Source organism: Phocoena sinus, chromosome 2 (genome assembly GCF_008692025.1).
Source record: "Phocoena sinus isolate mPhoSin1 chromosome 2, mPhoSin1.pri, whole genome shotgun sequence".
Classification (NCBI taxonomy): Eukaryota; Metazoa; Chordata; class Mammalia; order Artiodactyla; family Phocoenidae; genus Phocoena; species Phocoena sinus.
In genome coordinates, this window is record NC_045764.1 from 174,126,469 (window position 1) to 174,143,766 (window position 17,298).

The window sequence follows — 17,298 nt, forward strand, 5'->3', positions numbered from 1 at the left end:
GCGCAGAAGTTGTCTCCCGCGCGCACGCCGCAGGTGTCTGTGCTCTTGGGCTCTGGGTGCTGGCCGCGCGCCCCCTAGCGGTCTGTGTCTGAAAGCGGTTCTCGGCCCGCTAAACCGGGCTTCAGGTTGCGCATGCGCACACAGCGAACACTTGTGCCCTGTCAATCAAATTTTCCTTACCCCCTCCCATTTCTCTCCCTCCTCCCCTTTGCTCTTCTCTTCCTCCTCCCCCTCCCTTTTCTCCTCTTCCCCCACCTCCCCTCCCATTTTCGTCCTCCCTCCTTTCTCGTCCCCTCCCTCTCTCCCCTTCCCTCCTCCCTCCTCACCCCTTCCACCTCTCCCTCTTCCCCCCCTCCTCCCTCCTCTTTCTCACTACCCCCTGCCTCCCTCTGACTGCCCCCTCCCTCCCTCTGCTGTTCCTGTGCTGGCCATTAGAGGTCATCAAGATGGTTTCTAACCCCACCCCCTCCCTGCCATAGGGTCTCTGTTCAAGGATGACATCATCCGCTTGCCTCCCTGTCTTCAAGGACCACCTCTGGATGCCAAGCTGATGCCAAGGTGCTTGCTGCTCACCTCCAGCTCATGGTACTTCAACCCCTCCTTGTGGCAATTTACACACAACATGGTGGGCAGAATCCCTCACCCCTGCCACCCTCCTTGCACCACCCCCAGACCCATTAGCAGTTAAAAGGCAATTAAAAATTTTAACGAATTAGTTTTAGTTGTAATTAATTCATTTAAAGTTTAATTAATACTGAGACTTGGGCTTGTAAGTGGGTCCTCTAACCTTTGATCTATTGCAGAGGATGCTGGGAGCATGGATTCCTGGATGCCACCAGCATACAAAGCAGCCACTGGCAGTGACCCCCAGGACCAGGACGACGAAGGATGAAGAGGACCAGAACTGACCAGCTGTCCCTCTTGGCTAACGGCTTAGACCAATGCCCTAGTGAGGGGGCATTGGTCATTAACGCCGGACCTTTGCTATGCTTCTGCCTTGATGCTATGACTGCTTTTCTATGTGTCTCTGCTTGTGTTAACATGTCAGCGACCTGGAGGGTTTCCAACCCCAGGGAGGTGTCAGTCTTTCTCAGTCCACCCCGTTGTTACCCCCGTGATGTTCGAATGGAAGAGTCCCTGTGGGCACTTCTCAGGAGGGGGACCTGGGCCAAGGGCTTGACCAGCATCTCACTGGCCATTCCAAGGCCCAGGGTGGGCTTCTGGAATGAGCGCGTGTCCCAACGCCATGCTACTGAACCGCCAAGGACATCCCCACCACCTTTGAGATCACCCTGTCCTTTCGGGGGAACGGGGTTGAGAAGAGCAACCTCCCAGGGTGTTGTGAGTATTGAATGAGTCCAAGCAGCCTCGCGTAGGGCCAGGCATAGAGGAGGCAGTCAACAGATGTTTGTTGAAACAGTTTGGCCGGTCCATCCCTACCCCTCTCACCTGTCTTACACCTCTTATTTATTCTCCCACAGCGCTCCGGACAGCCCTAGTCCACGGGGCTCTCCCTGCACCAGGTAGGGGCTGCACCCAGATGGGTGCTGGGCTGACTTGAGTAAGCACATGCATGGTGCACGTGGTCATTTCCAGAGCACTTTCGATGTTCTGTGCCTATGTTATTTCTATGTCCGATGTCCATGTGAGTGAGGTCGCCTCATTTACAGGTGAGGATGAATTTGGCATCGATTTGAGTAATTCTAAAAGATGGAGAGCGAGAAGACGTATTTGAACAGAGTGCCCCTCCCTAGGGGACGGGACTGATTCACGTTTACAGTGAGGTCGCTGAGGCTGGAGGAGCGTCGTTGCTGGCAAGAGAAGGGGTCAGAGTTGGACCCTGGGTGCCATTTGTGGCTGCCCCTTACCCCCTGCCCCAGAGTTACACTAAGAGCCCTTTGATTTCCAATCAAATGTTTGACAATGGGGCAGCCTGTTTGAAATCCCAGCTGCCCAGGGTGGTCTTGGGGGTCTTGGGTGGCCCCAATGCTGGTACCATGTGCTGGCCTCACCTCTCAATAATGGTGTGACCTTAAATACGTTGCTTAACTTCTCCAAGTCTCAGTTCTTTTCATGGCCTAAATGGGGATTAGGGAAGAAAAAAAAAAAAAGGCAACACAAAAAAACACCCGCGTTTATCTACCCCACAGGGCGCTTTTGAAGGCCAAATGATGTAACCACTATGAAAGTGCTTTGTAAATTGCTGTGGAAATTGCGAGATACTTAACACCAGGAAGCTGTCCCTGATTATCGCATGCCCAGCCCTGTCCCCCCTCAGTTAATAACAGCTAGCACCCACTAGGTTCTGTGCTTGCGCTCAGTAAATAAATTCCAGAAGAAATAAAAACAGAATTAATTCAACAAACATTTTCTGGACCGCCTACGATATGCCCCGCACACCAGGCCTGGTATGTGATACAAAGATGATGAAAACAGTCTCTTGGAAGCTAATTGGGGTCCTCGTTTGACCGGCACTTTCTTTCGTCCCCTTTTAAGCCAACCAGTTTTGTCCGGACGAGACAAAAACAACTTGGGCTGCTTTAGAGAAACCCGGCTTGGTGTAGACAATAGCTCCCGGGCTTCTGAAAGGGGCTGATTGGATTATGTGGCAAATGAAGGTGGAAGGATGACTTGGAAGGTGACAAATGAAGTGGGCGGAGATCTGCTGTGAGTTAATCCAGGCTATTAGGAGGGACCTTTTGTCTTCCAGAGGCTGGCAGGAGCTTTTACCACTGGGTTTTACATCCTTAATGTAAAGGACGCATAATTTATGGTCAGTGAAAACCCAGGCCCCAGTGAGATTTGAGTGGGCTGTAAAATCGAGCCTAGTGAGTAATTACAGGGAGCATTTATGTCTCCCTTTGCAGTTGGCAAAGACCTTTTTGCAATCATCAATTCATTTGAACCTCACAACTCCCTGTCCGGACCCGGGGCTGGCCTGAGCCTCCTAGGGGAAGAGGCCGTCAAGTGGCCTTCAGATTGGGGCGTCTGAGGCATCTGACACGGTCAGGGGAGAGGCGTCCCCTGCCCTGGCCTCTCCTGTCTCAGACCTGGCCTTCCGGCCAGCAGCGATTCCCTCCGAATTCCTAACTTGGCTCGGTCGGCAGCTCTGAGCCTCCGGGCCCCTCCTGCTCTGCTTTCTAGCCACTCTCTCTTTCCTTTCGCAGCTAAGCTTCTCGAAAGGCCTGTCTACACTTGCTGTCTTCCTTCCTCACCTCCAGTTTCCTCTCCAACCCACTGCTTCCTGACCTCTTCTACTCCGCTCATCGGCTGTCACTAAGGTAATGACTTTCCTGGAGGTTAACCCTGGACACCCTCATGGGCACATGACGCGCAGACACGCATCCAGTGTTTCACATTTTCCAGCTCCAGTCACTTCTATGGACAGACACGCCCCTGTAGACCTCACAGAGTCACCTGCTCCTGGCTTTCCTCCTCCTTAGTTTCTGCTAGGAACTGGAGTATCCAGACCTCTCACCTTCCGGAATCTGCCTCTTAGCATCTCACCCTGGGTTGGAGTCTAAACCACCTAGAGCTGAGGCCTTGGGGTAGGTCAGTTTTTCCAAGCCACCTTTTTCTCAGTTGCAGTATAGGGTGTCTTTACCTGGCAGGTCAGGTGGGCGGTCTTGCAGGTAAGATTTTAAGTCCCACTCTTTGAGGGACTTGAAATAAATTCAATAAAGTGTTCATGAGAAAATACAATTGAGGTCATCGTCAGATTTTCTTGTAGGTTAAGTTCCCACAGGGAGGACCAAAGGGAGAAGAAAGAGGTGGGGGGAGGGGGCAGTGGGAGAGAAAGAAGCAAAGAATAGAAAAGGGCACCAAAGACAAAAAAAGTAGGAAAGGGAGACTTAGAAAATATGAAAACCCACCAAAACAAACAAACAAACAAACAAAAAACCACATCCAGAGGAAGGAGTTTCTTCTTGGGTTAGGCAAAAAGAAAGTAAACAGGAAAAAGGTTTAAAATTCATTATCCCAGTGACAAATCCCAGGAAGCTTTCAAATCAAATTGCCCCATTTTGGGTTTTTAACTCCTTCTATCAGGTTTAACCTCTTTACCTCCTCCATCCTGGTTAAACGCCCCCTCGGCTGGTGATTAAATCCCGAAGCTACACGGAGTCTTTCAATGAATGAATGGCCCACAGAAAGAGACCCCCCCTCCCCCCAGCTGTGTTTTTCAGTTTTATTCCACTTTCCGCCCTTTTCCGTTAATGAACACAGGGCTAATCTCGGGCCTCGTCGAGGAAGAGGCTGCAGACGTTAATGAGGTAGCTGCTGGATTCCAGTATTCGCCCCTTAAGGAGGCGGCTTTGTCTGGGAAGGAAAAACACGCTGATTATCATAATAAGTGCTGCAGGGCCGCGGCCGCGGGGCACGGGCTCCGTGGGTCTGAAGCCACACTTCTAATTTTGGTGCTGGAGCCCAGGATTCATTTTGCTTCCCATTTAAGTCTCTGCCTCTGTCCCAGCTTGCGATCCCTTGAGCGGGGTGGAAAGTTGCGGGCAGCTTTGGGCCACAGATAGGGCTGCTTTGCAGAAAGTTCCTTTGTTCGACCCTACATGCAGACCAGCAATGGGCCAGGGCGTTTCAGGCCTCTGGGATCCGTTTTCCCAAAAGCAGAGAGATGGGGGTGCACGTTTCCAACTCTGCCTCACACCAGACTTGTTTTTAGGACTCACTGGTGTTGAGCCTTTAAGGTCCTCAAATGCTAGAAAAGCCAAGGCTTAGGCATAGTCCCCGTAGAATGATCGCAGGGTCAGTGCCCGTGGAACGCTCCTTCCAGGTCAGGAAACGGATGGGTATTGGTACCCCAGTCCCCCCACCAAGGGAAGGGCATGGTTGGGGCTCACATTTGGCCCCCACATAGGATGAGAGGGATGAGAGGACCAGCGATTTGTCAGGACCACTCAGATCCAGCACCAGAACCTGTAGTCACTCCTTTTATCCCCTAAATGTCCCCCTCCCATATGTCCTGCACGCCCCCCCGCCCCCCCCCCCCAAATTCTCCCTTTCTGTCCTGATCCTTAGACTCCCAGGAGCCCATGAATGTCTTTATTTTTAATTGTTATTACCTTTTTTTTTGGCCGCACCCTGCGGCATGTGACATCCTAGCTCCCCGACCGGGGATCGAACCCGCGCCCCCTGCATTGGAAGCGCGGAGTCTTAACCACTGGACCACCAGGGAAGTCTCCCAGTAATCTTTTTAGAGCAAGTGTGCCTGAGTTGGAAACTTGCCCTTATGAATCCTGAGTTTTGGATGTTTCTCACCCCAAGACAGATCAATCAAGATGAGATCACTCCAATTAAACTTCAGGCTCTACCCAGACCTTCAGCCAAATGGCGGGGGGCGGGGGGGGGACAACTAAGGGAAAAGTGAGGTGTTTGGTGCAAGAAAACTTTTAGTTGAAAACTTCCTTAACTTACTTGTTGGCTAAAGGTTCCCTGGCATTCATGGATCAGAATTTGATACTCTTTCCAAGTTAACAAAACCAACCCTCGTCCAGCCCCCTAAATGGAAATGTTGAAGGAGGCCCAGGTGGCCAGTTGGGGCAACTCCACTCCTTTTGGTGGCAGTGACCCAGATGTTGCCTGGACTTGGGGACTGGATGAGGGTGAGCACCTCTGAGAATAGGGATCCCACCTACACTCCTCCGTGCACTTTTGGGAGAGTAAAATGACAGAGCAGTTCCTGGTGTTTCTAAAAGAGGATTTATTTTAAATAGGAAAAAAAAAATAACCCATAGGACCCTTTTCACCCTCACATACATACTAATTAAAATACGTGTCCCAAAGTCATCAATATTCCAGCACCTGAGAACCTGGGGAGGGGGTGGAAGGCAGTCGAATTCAACTTCTGGGGACACCAGCAGAGGGGTCTGTGCTACTTGCTCTTGAGTGTATGGCAGCCTGTTTTAACCTGCATCCTCGTTTCCGTGGTCCCCCTTCTGTGCCTGGATGGATGCTGCTCCCAGCTGCCTATGCACACGGGACCCCTGTGCCCCACGCTTCCAGCCCAGAGGTCCTGTCAGGCTTCCTGAGTGGGCCCTGTGACTCCCAGGGCCCACTGGTCTCGGCATCCTCCGTTAAGTGAATCCCAGAGGCTCAGGAGATCCCCTCGACCCCAGTTCTTCTGATTTTCTGTTTTTTCTGCTTTTATTGCCCCTTTCTCTTCTCCATCTACCCATTCTTCTCTACTTCATCACCATTTCCTCATCTGGTCCTCTGGGGGGGTGTCCTAGGCCAGCCACTCCTCCTTTGGGTGTCCCAGCACCAGCCTGGCACAAAGTGGGGTTCAGTAAGAGTATGTGGGGTGTATGTTTGGACAGGTGAGTCAATGAAGGAACTTGACTGCCATACTTGAGCTGCTAGGCGGGAGTTGTTGAGGATGCAAGAAGTTTTAGGTCAAAAGGGTGGAGGGTGGATGTCCTTTTACTGAGAGGAGTGGGCATTGCCCCACCCCAGCCCCATTTGAGTGGGGGCCTCACCAGTCTCACCCCTTCGTTCACTCATGCGTCCATCCCGTCATCCAACAGTTGATCCTTACTGAGCAAGCCCACGGTCCGGCCCCGGGCTGGGCACCTGCCACCCTAGCGCATCCCTTGATGGCCTCTGCGTCCCCGGGGGGTGGCGGGCCAGGGGGTTGCTTCTGCCCAGGGTGGCCTCGTGGCTCCCGGGCGCGGGAGGAGCGGACTCCCGCTCTGCAGGCAAGGCAGGTGGGGTGGGGTGTGAGGGGCGGGCCTGGTTTGGCCGGCTGGCCCCCTTTTAGTTCACACCCTGGGGGGGGGCGGGGGCGGGCCTGGAACCTGCCCTTCTCTAGGGCTCGCCGCAGGTCCCAGCCAGCCCCTCCGGCCCTCTCGGCCTCCCACCCCATCCCCTAGCTGAGTGCTCGTGGCTGAGCTGGACCCCCGTACCTGAAGTTCAGGACTGAGGTGGCGGCGTACGGGCAGCTGTGGTGTATGTCCCCTTGGGCTCTGGCCACACAGGTCTCCCTCTTGAGTTGGGGTCCGTGAGCTGGACCCCTCCCTCCATGATGCCTTCCTCCCCCTGGGGCTAAGTCCAGCTCCTTTGCCCCCGACTTGTGGGCTGGGGCGTGTCCAACGTCAAGGGCCCCTGGCCGGGAACCTCCAGGGAGCACTACAGGCCCTGCCTCTGCCTAGCTGCCCACCTGCTCTGCTCTCCCTGGCGGCTCCTCCCCTGGCTCCCCCCTCCCCCTTGCTAGGTTGACTGCCCACCTGTGGCTCCGCTTTCCCCACCTGACCCATTTCCCCTTCTCTGTGCCCCAGTCACTGGGCTTGGGACCCTCTGGGTCTCACCCATCCAGCCCTCTACCTAACAGGTTGGTTTTCCTCGCTGAGCCCACACCTGTGGTTACCTGGCCCTGCCTGCTGCCCCGCCCACCTCCCACCTGCTTGCCTTTCGCCTGCCTCTCCCCCAGGGCAAGGAGGCCCTCCCCCTCAGGGTCGCCCAAGTTTCCGGTTGGTCTCCAGTGCTCGTGGCACCCCTCCCCTACCATCCTCAGAGGCCTCCTCCCATGGGCCTGGCCTCCCGGGCTCTGAGTGCCTGTGGGCTGCTGCCAGACCTCTGTCCTGCTCCCTTCCCCCCACCCCAATCCCCCCAGACTGCTTGTCATCATGTCCTACCGGGCCTGCCTGTACGGCCGTCCTGTATCCACGAGTCAGGCTCTGCCTTGCCCCCGGCCTCGTGGCCGGTCTGGGGGCTGCCACCTGGCCTGTCGCTTCTGTTCTTGTGCTTCTCTTCTTGTACCTTCTCCTGTCATTGGCATCCCTACGAGCCACCTCCCTCCACCGAAAACCAGGCTGCAGGTGAGACTGGGCCCCGTGTGTTTTCTAGGGGTGTGTGTGTGGCTTTTCTGGGGTCTCGCCTTGCCGGCGTTCTAACTTTCTGCCCCTCCCCAAGGTCAGCCCGTCCTCGACACCCTGGCGGCGACAGTCGGCTGAAGAACTGGACGGAAGAGGCAGGAGAGTTGCCCTGGACCAGCGCTCCTTCAGAACGGTCACCTGGCATCTCATGCCCACCTGGTGCCCCGTGACTCCCTCCTGGTTTGGGGTGAGTTTCTTGCTGTTTTGGGACACTACGATTTCATTAGGTTCAGCTCACATCTCTCAGTTCAAGGATGTACACATTTAACCTGGGAGGGGTCACTTCCAAGGGCAAGTCCTCTTCTACACCAAACATGGGGCTGGGGTTCTGGAAGCTGCCTAGAGCTGAGACCCCTGTGGGCCAGCATGGTAAGTGGGGAGCGTCCCCCCCTTAGGTCTGGGCCCCTGAGAACCAGCTCGGGCAGGGCACATAGTAGGTCCTCACAAAGCTTTACTGAGCATGTTAATGAAATGAATAATGGTGCATTTGCCCTCCTAATCCCGGCTAGTGGGCTGCTTTGGAGATGTGGAAACAGGAATGCTTGTTTGCTGTGGAGCTGGAAAAACATTTCTCCCCACAAGCCATGGTAACGTCAGTCGCTGTGAGAAAGCTGGTTTCTCACACATGAGGCCTTGATAATGTCTTTTAATCAAATAGTGGTTTTTTGAGTGAGTTCTTCTCTTGGCCTCTTCTCCTCACCCCTGAAATTGCAATGAGATGGGAACGTTTTGTTTGTTTAAATAAAATCAGTAATGGTAGAGCAGAAGAAAGCAGGGGATTACAACCCCACGATTCACTCAGGGACTCCTCATTCGTTTATCTGGGGTTCACTTATTCAAGATGCGTTAATGGAGCCCCGGGAGGCCCAGGGTTGGGACTCTTCTCTGGGTGCCCAGGACCAGCTTTGCCTTAGGACTAGAGGGTCTAGTCGGGTGCCCCGGGAGGTCCCATGCGGTGACGTGGCTGTGTGGCAGCTAAGCAAGGCGGACAGGGAGAGAGGGGGCTCTGCCGAGGGCATCTTGCTTTCTACGGTCCGGGCGACTGAGCCCATGGCGGGGCTCACGGAGGGGCCTGGGGGTGTTTTCAGAGCCAGCAGCCCCAGTGGACTGTGGCTGCCTCTGTTCCCCACAACTGAGACATTCGGGGTAGCTACTGGGGCACTTAGACGGCCGGGGTGGTCCGGGGGGAGACGGGAAAGGCCTGGATGATGGGGGGCGAAGTTGACTCAACTCCCCAGATGTTTATGGAGGCTCCAGTGGGCCCAGCACTGTCCTGGTCCCGATGCCAACACCCCCCCAAAACCACCTTGATGCTCATACACGGCGTCTGTCTCTGTGACAGGGAAGTTGATGGACGGGGCTCACGTCAGAGCCGGGGGCCCTGCCTCGGGGTACGCCCGCCTGTGTGTGACCTGCTGCCCAGTGGGCAGAGCGGCTGGACCCCCTGCACTCCCTGAGGGCCTCCGGTTTCCAGCAAAGCTTCCATAATGCTCTTTCGTCAACCAGATTTTGGAGGCAGCTCTTACGTAGCCCTGCCCTTCTCCCCTGAATTGGAAATGGGGTAGGGATGGTATTTTTTAATAACACCTGGCAGTGCAGGTAAAGAGAGGTAGAGGTATCCAGACCCGGGGGCCGATGCCTTTGTCTGCTTGTTTTCACTCCCCGGAGAGCCCATCAGGCTGCAGAGAGGTGGAGAGGGTGTGCCCAGGTCTAACTCCAGGGAAGGGGCACCGGGCAGACTCTGCCCCGTGACATTTACTCCGCAGCTGGCTTTTGCCATCTGCAAACACAGTGACGTGGAAGAGAGGCCCGGGAGGGGAGCTTTTCAAAGGGCAGGATGCGGGCTCTGGGGTGTCATATCCAGAGCTTACCAGAAAGATCCGTGTAGCTCATTGGATGGAGCCAAATGCCCACGGCTCCTGGACTCTCCCTCGGGGATGTCTCGGGACCCCCTCAAGGTGGGCTGGGCCGAGGGGCAGAGTCAAGGTGGAGGCAGGCCCCCAGCCAGCCCCAGACTTTGCCAGCCCCCCGCCCCTCATCCTCAGCGTTTGGGGTGGCCTGTGTTTGGGGTGTGTTGTACTTTAGAGACACTTGTGAATGCTCCGTCTCAGGTATACACATATTCTGGGTTTTGTGTGTTATTACGCGGAAAACAGAGAAAAATAGGTCAAGTTCTCCATTTAAGAAGTCGAAACATAACATCATCTATTAGCTTCGCAGCCGATCAGCCCAAGAATTGCAGAAAGGCCGTTATCAAGTGTTGAAAGAAATGATCATTCTCAGGAAAATTCTGTTTTGATGGATTGGCCCATCCCTGAGCAGTAAGGGGTGGAATGATACCCTCGCTGGCCAGGCAGGCAGAGGACCCTGTCCTCTTGGCACGAGGGGTTCTCTGGCCGCTTGTCTTTGTGCTGAGCTGGTCCCCGGGGCCACCTCTAGCTGAATGCTTCCACGTGGGCACAGGTATCAGGGAAGAGATTGGTGGTCTTGCCCGAAAGCTGGCCCTCGGGTCCCACCTGCTTCCCCCCAGGTGGATGAGGAAGGGGGCCGAGAGCGTAGCCCAGCCTCTGCGCTCCCGGAAAGAAAGAAAATGCCCCCTCTCTCACCCTCCAATTTCCCACCTGCGGGGCCCCTGACCTAGAGCCTCCTGACTTGTGATTCAAACCCCAAATGTATTTCCAAGTACATTTCTCCAAATAATGTCAAAACTGGCAAGACTTAAGGGCAACAGCATGTGTTTCTTATTCATTCATTTACATGAAGGAACTTAAATGTGGTTTTTTTAATGAGCAACCTGACTTCCAGAAAGAAAAAAAAAAATCACCCGTCTTTAATGAGCTTGCTAATGAATCTTTCCTTGAAAAGAGGAAGGCGGCTTTACACAGAAGGGGGTGTGGAGGGAGACAAATTAAGGCCCCAAAGGGTTAAAGGGCAGTGGACAATGTCGAATCCCGCATTGTCAGCTGAACCAGGAAGGCTTTGGGGCACTGGGAGCATTTTCTTTTCAGAAGACTGACATTTAACAAGTTGCAAATGAGTCCCAAGAACTGGTTGCCTTTTCCTTCTGCGTCTTTGAGCCCTGTCCCCTGTCCTCAAGGAGCTAAGGGAGTTGAGTCCAGCCTGATCTCCCATCCCTGGTTTGAGCAGATGGAAAATTCTGGAAAAGAGTTGTATCTTTCCGAATGAGGCCATCTCAAGCGTGGGGTCCCCATTTTGAGAGGGGGAGGCCAGTCTGGGTAGGGAAGGAGGGGAGGCTTTTTACTCTGGTGCCCAGTTCCAATGGGCAGCCCCGAGTCCCAGCTGCCTGAGTGTGTCTTCAAGAAGCCAGGCCCTTTCGGGGAGAGGGGTCTGCAGGAGGGGGTGTTGCAGAGGTAGCCTCCCCTCCTGGGTATGGAGTGAGTCAGTGTTTTGGAGCCAGGAGAGGAGGGGACCAGGGTGCCCTTGGGAAGCCAATGGGAGGACACCGGCCTCCGACGCTATCGCCTACCAGTCATCCCCACACCCTGCAACGCCAGTGGGAGAGGCCCCTAGTTCATTTGGATCCTGTGCCCAGGTGAGCACAGAGAAGGGCCCGAGAGGCCCGTCTTTGGGATTCCCGCACGGCCTGGAATTCCTAGTGCTTTCCAGATTTTAGACACTTGGTCCCTTATCCCAGTCTTCATTGTGAGGGCTTTGGCTGTCCAGAGCAGAGCAGGTGCCGGGCAGCCGAGGCCGGGGTTGGCCCTGACTTGGGGGAAGGGTGTGTGAGAGAGGAATTAATTATGGGGGAGGAGGGTGGTGGAGGGTGTAGTCATGACTCTCTTAATTGCTCTCCAATTTCTTTGGGCTTCAGAAAAAAATCCAGATGGAGAGTTCTTAAGTCCTCCTTCCTGGGAGTCGGGGGGCCGGGGTAGCGGGGGAGGAAGGCTGCCCACCACCTTTTGCCTGGCGTCTCTTTGCGGAGTGAATAGGGGTCTTTGGCAGGGGCTTAAGGAGGAGACTTAGCCTGGGAGCTCCCAGGGCGGTGCAGATGGAAACAAAGGCCCAGCAGAAAGGAATGTGGGGAGCCCCCCATGGAGAACAGCCACCTGGGGATAATTGGGAGGCTGAGAGCAGATGAGTTTTCCCAGGTTCTGTGAATACATTCTCTCAATAGAAGGTGCCTTTTCTTCCCATGAAAAGAAGGAAACCTCAATTACCTTCCCCTGAAACAGAGTGTGTGTGTGTTCCCTCTTGGTGGGGGGAGCTGGGGCGCTGCCGAGGGCCCCTCGCCCTTGTGTGTGTGCCCTTGTGTGTGTGTCGGGAGCTCCGAGGCGCGCAGGCGAGAGGTGACACGATGCACGTCTAACCAGCCACCCCGTCGGCGCGACCCTGGACTCGCCCGTGCTCCCCCGTTCTAGGGCTTTCTTTTTGTGAGTTTCTCAGGAGGAGGCATCGGGGTAGCTGTGCCTGTAAACAAGAAGCTGATCAAACCAGACCTGATGCCCAAGAGACAGCCAAGGAGACGGAACTCAGGGGTGGAAAGTTGGGGCAGGAGGCCAGTCAGGGGGCCAGAGACTGACTGCACGTCTGTGCCGGCCATCCGGGACCACGGCTGTGCCGGTCCTTCTGCCTTCCCAGCCCTTTCTCAGCGCTGTCCTGTGGGTGGGGATAGAGGCATTCCTACCGGGTTGAGAAATTGGGGGTTTTGGGGCTCGGAGATCACAGGGCTGGTGTTTGCAGTTAGAAGGGGTAAGGGAGGGGGAGTCGGCAGGGCCTGTGGGGTTGGGGGCAGCCCTCAGCAAGGGGATCCTCTGAGTTGGAGGGAAAACAGTTTGCACCACCACTGCCCCAGACAGCCCCGAGGGCTCAGGCCCCTTCAGAGGAACCGGGGGCAAAGTCCCTGCCATGAGGGGAAGGAGTCCTGGGTCTCAGTCTTGGCCAGTATCTTTGTTACTGCTGGCTGCTGGGCCTCAGTTTCCCCATCTGTAAAATGAGGCAGTAGCCTATCAGTTCTCTGTATTCTATGAGGCAGGAGAAGCATGGGGTGTCAGCGCTAGAAAGGCAAGGGCCCTTTCCCCAGAAGAGGGGAGGGAGAGCCCCAGGTGTCCAGATAGGGCCCCCGCTGGCCTCCTGGCTGAGAGCAGGGCACACCCCTGCTACTCAGGCCTTGTCAGTCAGAGGAGAGAGTTCAAATCGGGTGCTCCGGGCACCTGAGAGTCAGGCAGCGGCCCTGAATTGGCCCTCTGGGACCTGGTTCCAGCCTATGTTCAGCTCACACTGTGGGTGTGACCTTGGCCCTTGTCTCCAGCCCTCTGGGCCTGTTTTCCCATCTGTGAAATGGGACAGTGCAGGCTCGAGGTCATCTGAGGGTCTTTGGAGCTCTGGATTCCTTCCAGTTGCTCAGTGGTCATCTGTGGGTGGTTTGTTTGCTAGGTCTTTAGAATCAGAGGGCTGGAGATCTCTGCTCCTTTGCCTTCCAACCCCCCTCTACTTTATTATTTTTTTTTGCCGTACGCGGGCCTCTCACTGCTGTGGCCTCTCCCGTTGCGGGGCACAGGCTCCGGACGCGCAGGCTCAGTGGCCGTGGCTCACGGGCCCAGCCGCTCCGCGGCATGTGGGATCCTCCCGGACCGGGGCACGAACCCGCGTCCCCTGCATCGGCAGGCGGGCTCTCAACCACTGCGCCACCAGGGAAGCCCTACTTTATTATTATTATTTTTTGGCCGTGCTGAGCGTCATGTGGGATTGTAGTTCCCCGACCAGGGATTGAACCCTGGCCCCCTGCAGTGGGAGGCGGAGTCTTAACTACTGGACCGCCCAGGAAGTCCCACAACCCCCCTCTACTTTAGAGACAAGGAAACCAGAGACCCGAGAGGGCCGGGATGGCAGGCTGTGGATGTGAAGCCCACCGCCCATGGCCAGGCAGTGGGGGAGCGGTCATCAGCCTGTCTCCATGGTCAGCTTTTCGTGAACACAGATCTAATGGGACTCGCACTCCAAAGCAGCTCCAAAGGGCTGCCTGCGTGCTGCGGTGCAGGGATTGCATTTATGGAACATTCTTCCACACAGGTGGGCTGCCGGCCAGGCCTGGAACACCTTTCTGGGCCGTGTCATGAGCCTGGCCCCGTGGCGGCAGTCCCAGGAGGGCGGGCCTGGCCGCACCATCCCCTGTGGCTCGCCCTGGGCCTTTTGGTGCTCCGGCTTTGCTCAGCTGAGAACTTCCTGAAAAAGCTGTCAGGGAGGCAAGTTCTGGAAAAGCCATCAGTCACCGGGCCTGCCTCGGCTGCCCATCTCAGACTCAGTTTTGCAAACATCTCTCGCTGTCTCTTTGTGCTTCAGAGTGTGGTCATAAAGCGCTCACAAAACCCTCGGTCAGGCCTACGCCCGGTGATTACCACGGTGGGCTGCAGCCTTTGTCTTGTGACCTTGGTTGCTACAATACCTGCAAGCTGAAATGAGGGATGGAAAAGTTGCCCGCTTCAATTAGACCGGCAGACTGCCTTTCCCAAGGCTTCCTCTGCCACTCTATCCATTAACGGTAAACATAAGCCAAATAGGCCTTAATTCTCTCTAATTGCCCACTCCTGAAGCAAAGAGTGAAATTCCAGGAAGAGGCGTATGTAAACATCCTCCATAGCCCGGCCAACTGAAATTAGAGGGCTGATGGGGGCCAGCAAGAGCGAGGAGGACATGATTTCCAAAGCTGTCCCAATTACCTGTCCCATTTTCATAAATGAGCCCATGTTGTCTAGGGCCCTGGCCTTCACAAAGGTACAGGAAATTAACTCCGCAAAGAGCCTGCATTTGTCGGGGAAAGTTGTAAGAGGGTGCTCGTTACTCAACAGGTAGGGAGCGTGAGATCCGAGGCGAGGCTCGTGGCTGTTTGTATAAACTACAGGCTCTATTTCTGAGAATCACCGTTTTATTAAAAGTCATCCTTTTCCACCTTTCCCTGCTCTCAACATCCACAAATGATTTGTACCAAAGACATGCCAGATCAGTGAGGCCCCATTTGCCCCCAGAAAAGAGGAACTTCAAAAATTTTGAGAGGCAGAGCTAGAGTTGTCTAATCCTCTTAAGCTCCAGAGGACGTTTTCGGTGTAAAGCAGCAGCGCTTCCTGCGTGGATTATGGACGCAGCACACGTATTTATGAGGTCTTCGATCAGTCGCTTGCGACAATTGTTCCTCTGGATCCTCCAAGGAGGCCTTGTGTTCTCCTTTGGTTCCAGACACTGACTCATCTCCGCAGTGTCTCCATCTGTTACGATTTCAGCCTGGCACCGCGGTGCTCATACATCACGGCAGACCCAGGGCTGGGACACGCAGCTCGGAAACCAAGGCACAACTTTGCCGGGGCTGCGTCTTCAAGGAGCATCCTGGGGTCTGCACGAAAGTTAATTACGGACAATCAGGAACTCTGAGGGTTCCTGGGGCCCCTGGGCAGAAGCAGGAAAAAACCCAGATGCTCTGAGCTGCTTTTGATTTCCTGGGTCCTATTAAGAGACATCAAGGAGAACCAAACTGGAACGACTCACCAAAGCCCTTTCCCGTGTTTCTTTGTCCCACGGGAAGAGGCAGTGGCTGTGGTCCTGCTGCATTGGCCTCCCCAGGCGCTCACAGGCTCCTGGGGAGGGCTGGAAACTCTCCCGGGGGCGTCCAGCGCAACACGGGCACCCAGAGAGCCCTTAGAAAACCAGTCTACCCTCGGTCACCCATGGGCTGATGACCGCTTGATTAACACTGATTTTTAAAAAAGACTTTCTGTTTCTTGGTTATAAAAGCAGCCAATTAGGGGAGAACGGTGTTTGGGAAGCTGAGGGCCAGGGAAGGAATTCTTACAGGGATTGGAAGCAAGAGGTGAGCCCTCTGTGCCCAGCCAGGTCTTGGGCACCCCAGTGAGTGAACCACTGGGAATAGGGGGGCAGTGGCAGCCGGGACGGGTACCCAAGTGGCTTAAGTCAGGGCAGGGGGGTTGGAGAGGGTCTCTTCCTTCCTCGGGGTTCCTTGGAGGACCACGGGGCGCTCCTTTTTCATTCTCCTCTTTCTCTAGGTTTTGTTATCATTCTAGCCCCTCCCCTTACAGGGCTGTTCAAACCTCAGCCATCACAGACCATCTGTCAGCCACACCTGCCCACCTTCACTAGAGCCTGCTGAATGTATGTTCAAAATCAAGTCCCTCAAAATATTTTAAATAAATGAACAGCCTCTTTTTTTTTTTTTTCTTCTGAGCAGTTTTAGATTTACAGAAAAGGTGAGTGGCAAGTACAGGGAAGTCCCATACCCCGCCCCCCCATCCCCTGATGTTAACATCTGGCATTAATGTGGCACATTTGTTACCACTGAGGAGCCGACCTTGATAACACAGTTATTCACTGAAGTTCATGGTTTATATCATTCGGGGTCACTCTTTGTGTCCTACAGTCTGTGGGTTTTGACAGGTATATAATGACATGTGTCTATCATTATTCAACTTTAAGGCAAATGCTTGAAGTCAAAGACCTGATGTAACCGGTCAGGCTTTTATATGGTGCTGATGAAAATTTGTATGTAATTGTTAAAGTGAAGGTGTCTGTCCAGGCAGCCTCATCCTTCATCTTCCATCCCATGGTTTTAGGACACACTGCCCATTCAAGACTCCACAACCCTGGTGTGGTCCACAGCCCACTTCCCTTGTCTCATCCAGGGCCAGGCGCCCAGCTGACCGCACTCCCATCATGCCTGAGCACATGCTAACGCTGGCCTGGCTGTGCCCCCCGGTGCCCTTCCCTCATGGTGGAATGTCCTGCCAGGAAGACTTCTACCCAGCCTTCGGGTGTGTACAGCTCAGCTCTCACTCGTGAAATGGCCCTGAGCCTTTGGGTTCCATAAATGGGCACTTAGCATTATGGGTGGCACCAACCAACCCAAGGGCTCTTGGGTTGAGAGCCGTGTCCACACCTCCACACCTGCCCCATCGGCTTCAAATACCCCCGGAAGCTGTGGTGGGGAGCTTGGCGGGTGAGAGAGTGAGCCAGTGCAATGAAAAGCGAAATGCTTGGTTTCACCAATTCCACGCTTGCTAGAAGCTGGGGCGTCCCTGCTTCCGTTGGGTGAGATTCTATTTCAGTGACCCAGTGCTTTCTCATTCCAGCTGAAGCCGTCTCGAATCCTCCGTGGGACAGGACCGTGGACACGCAACCCCAGTACCCTCCAGCTCCAAAATCGTAAGTTGCTGGGCCGTGGGGAGCACCTCTGTGGTTGGTCACCAGTGGGGGCCGGCTGCCACCCAGAGCAGCCTTGTGGGAGGGGCTGGTGAGCGCTGGTCCGTGGTCCGCTCACGGGGAGAGGGGTGCCCGGTGAGCCTAGTTGAGCGTGGACCTGGGGGGCTTGTGTTCGGAGGCAGGACCCCCCCCCCCAGCCTCCTCGTGTCGTCTCTGTGGCAAAAGAATTCTATAGGCGGCTTCAAGTGCCGGA

At 55.0% G+C, this 17,298-nt stretch overlaps 1 protein-coding gene across 11 annotated transcripts in view; it reads left to right on the forward strand.

Moving 5' to 3' along the window:
- LOC116747726 overlaps nt 1–17,298 on the forward strand; it is a 34,133-nt gene that overhangs the window by 2,134 nt on the left and 14,701 nt on the right. For 3 of the 11 annotated variants that reach the window (XR_004348111.1, XM_032620273.1, XM_032620254.1), the window contains exons 2-5: nt 480–585; nt 804–7,826; nt 7,921–8,070; nt 16,976–17,048. The gene's annotated coding sequence lies outside the window, so the exon portion shown is untranslated. The remainder of the gene's footprint in view (nt 1–479; nt 586–803; nt 7,827–7,920; nt 8,071–16,975; nt 17,049–17,298) is intronic. The other 8 variants (XR_004348112.1, XM_032620280.1, XR_004348115.1 and 5 more) reach the window with 6 other exon arrangements.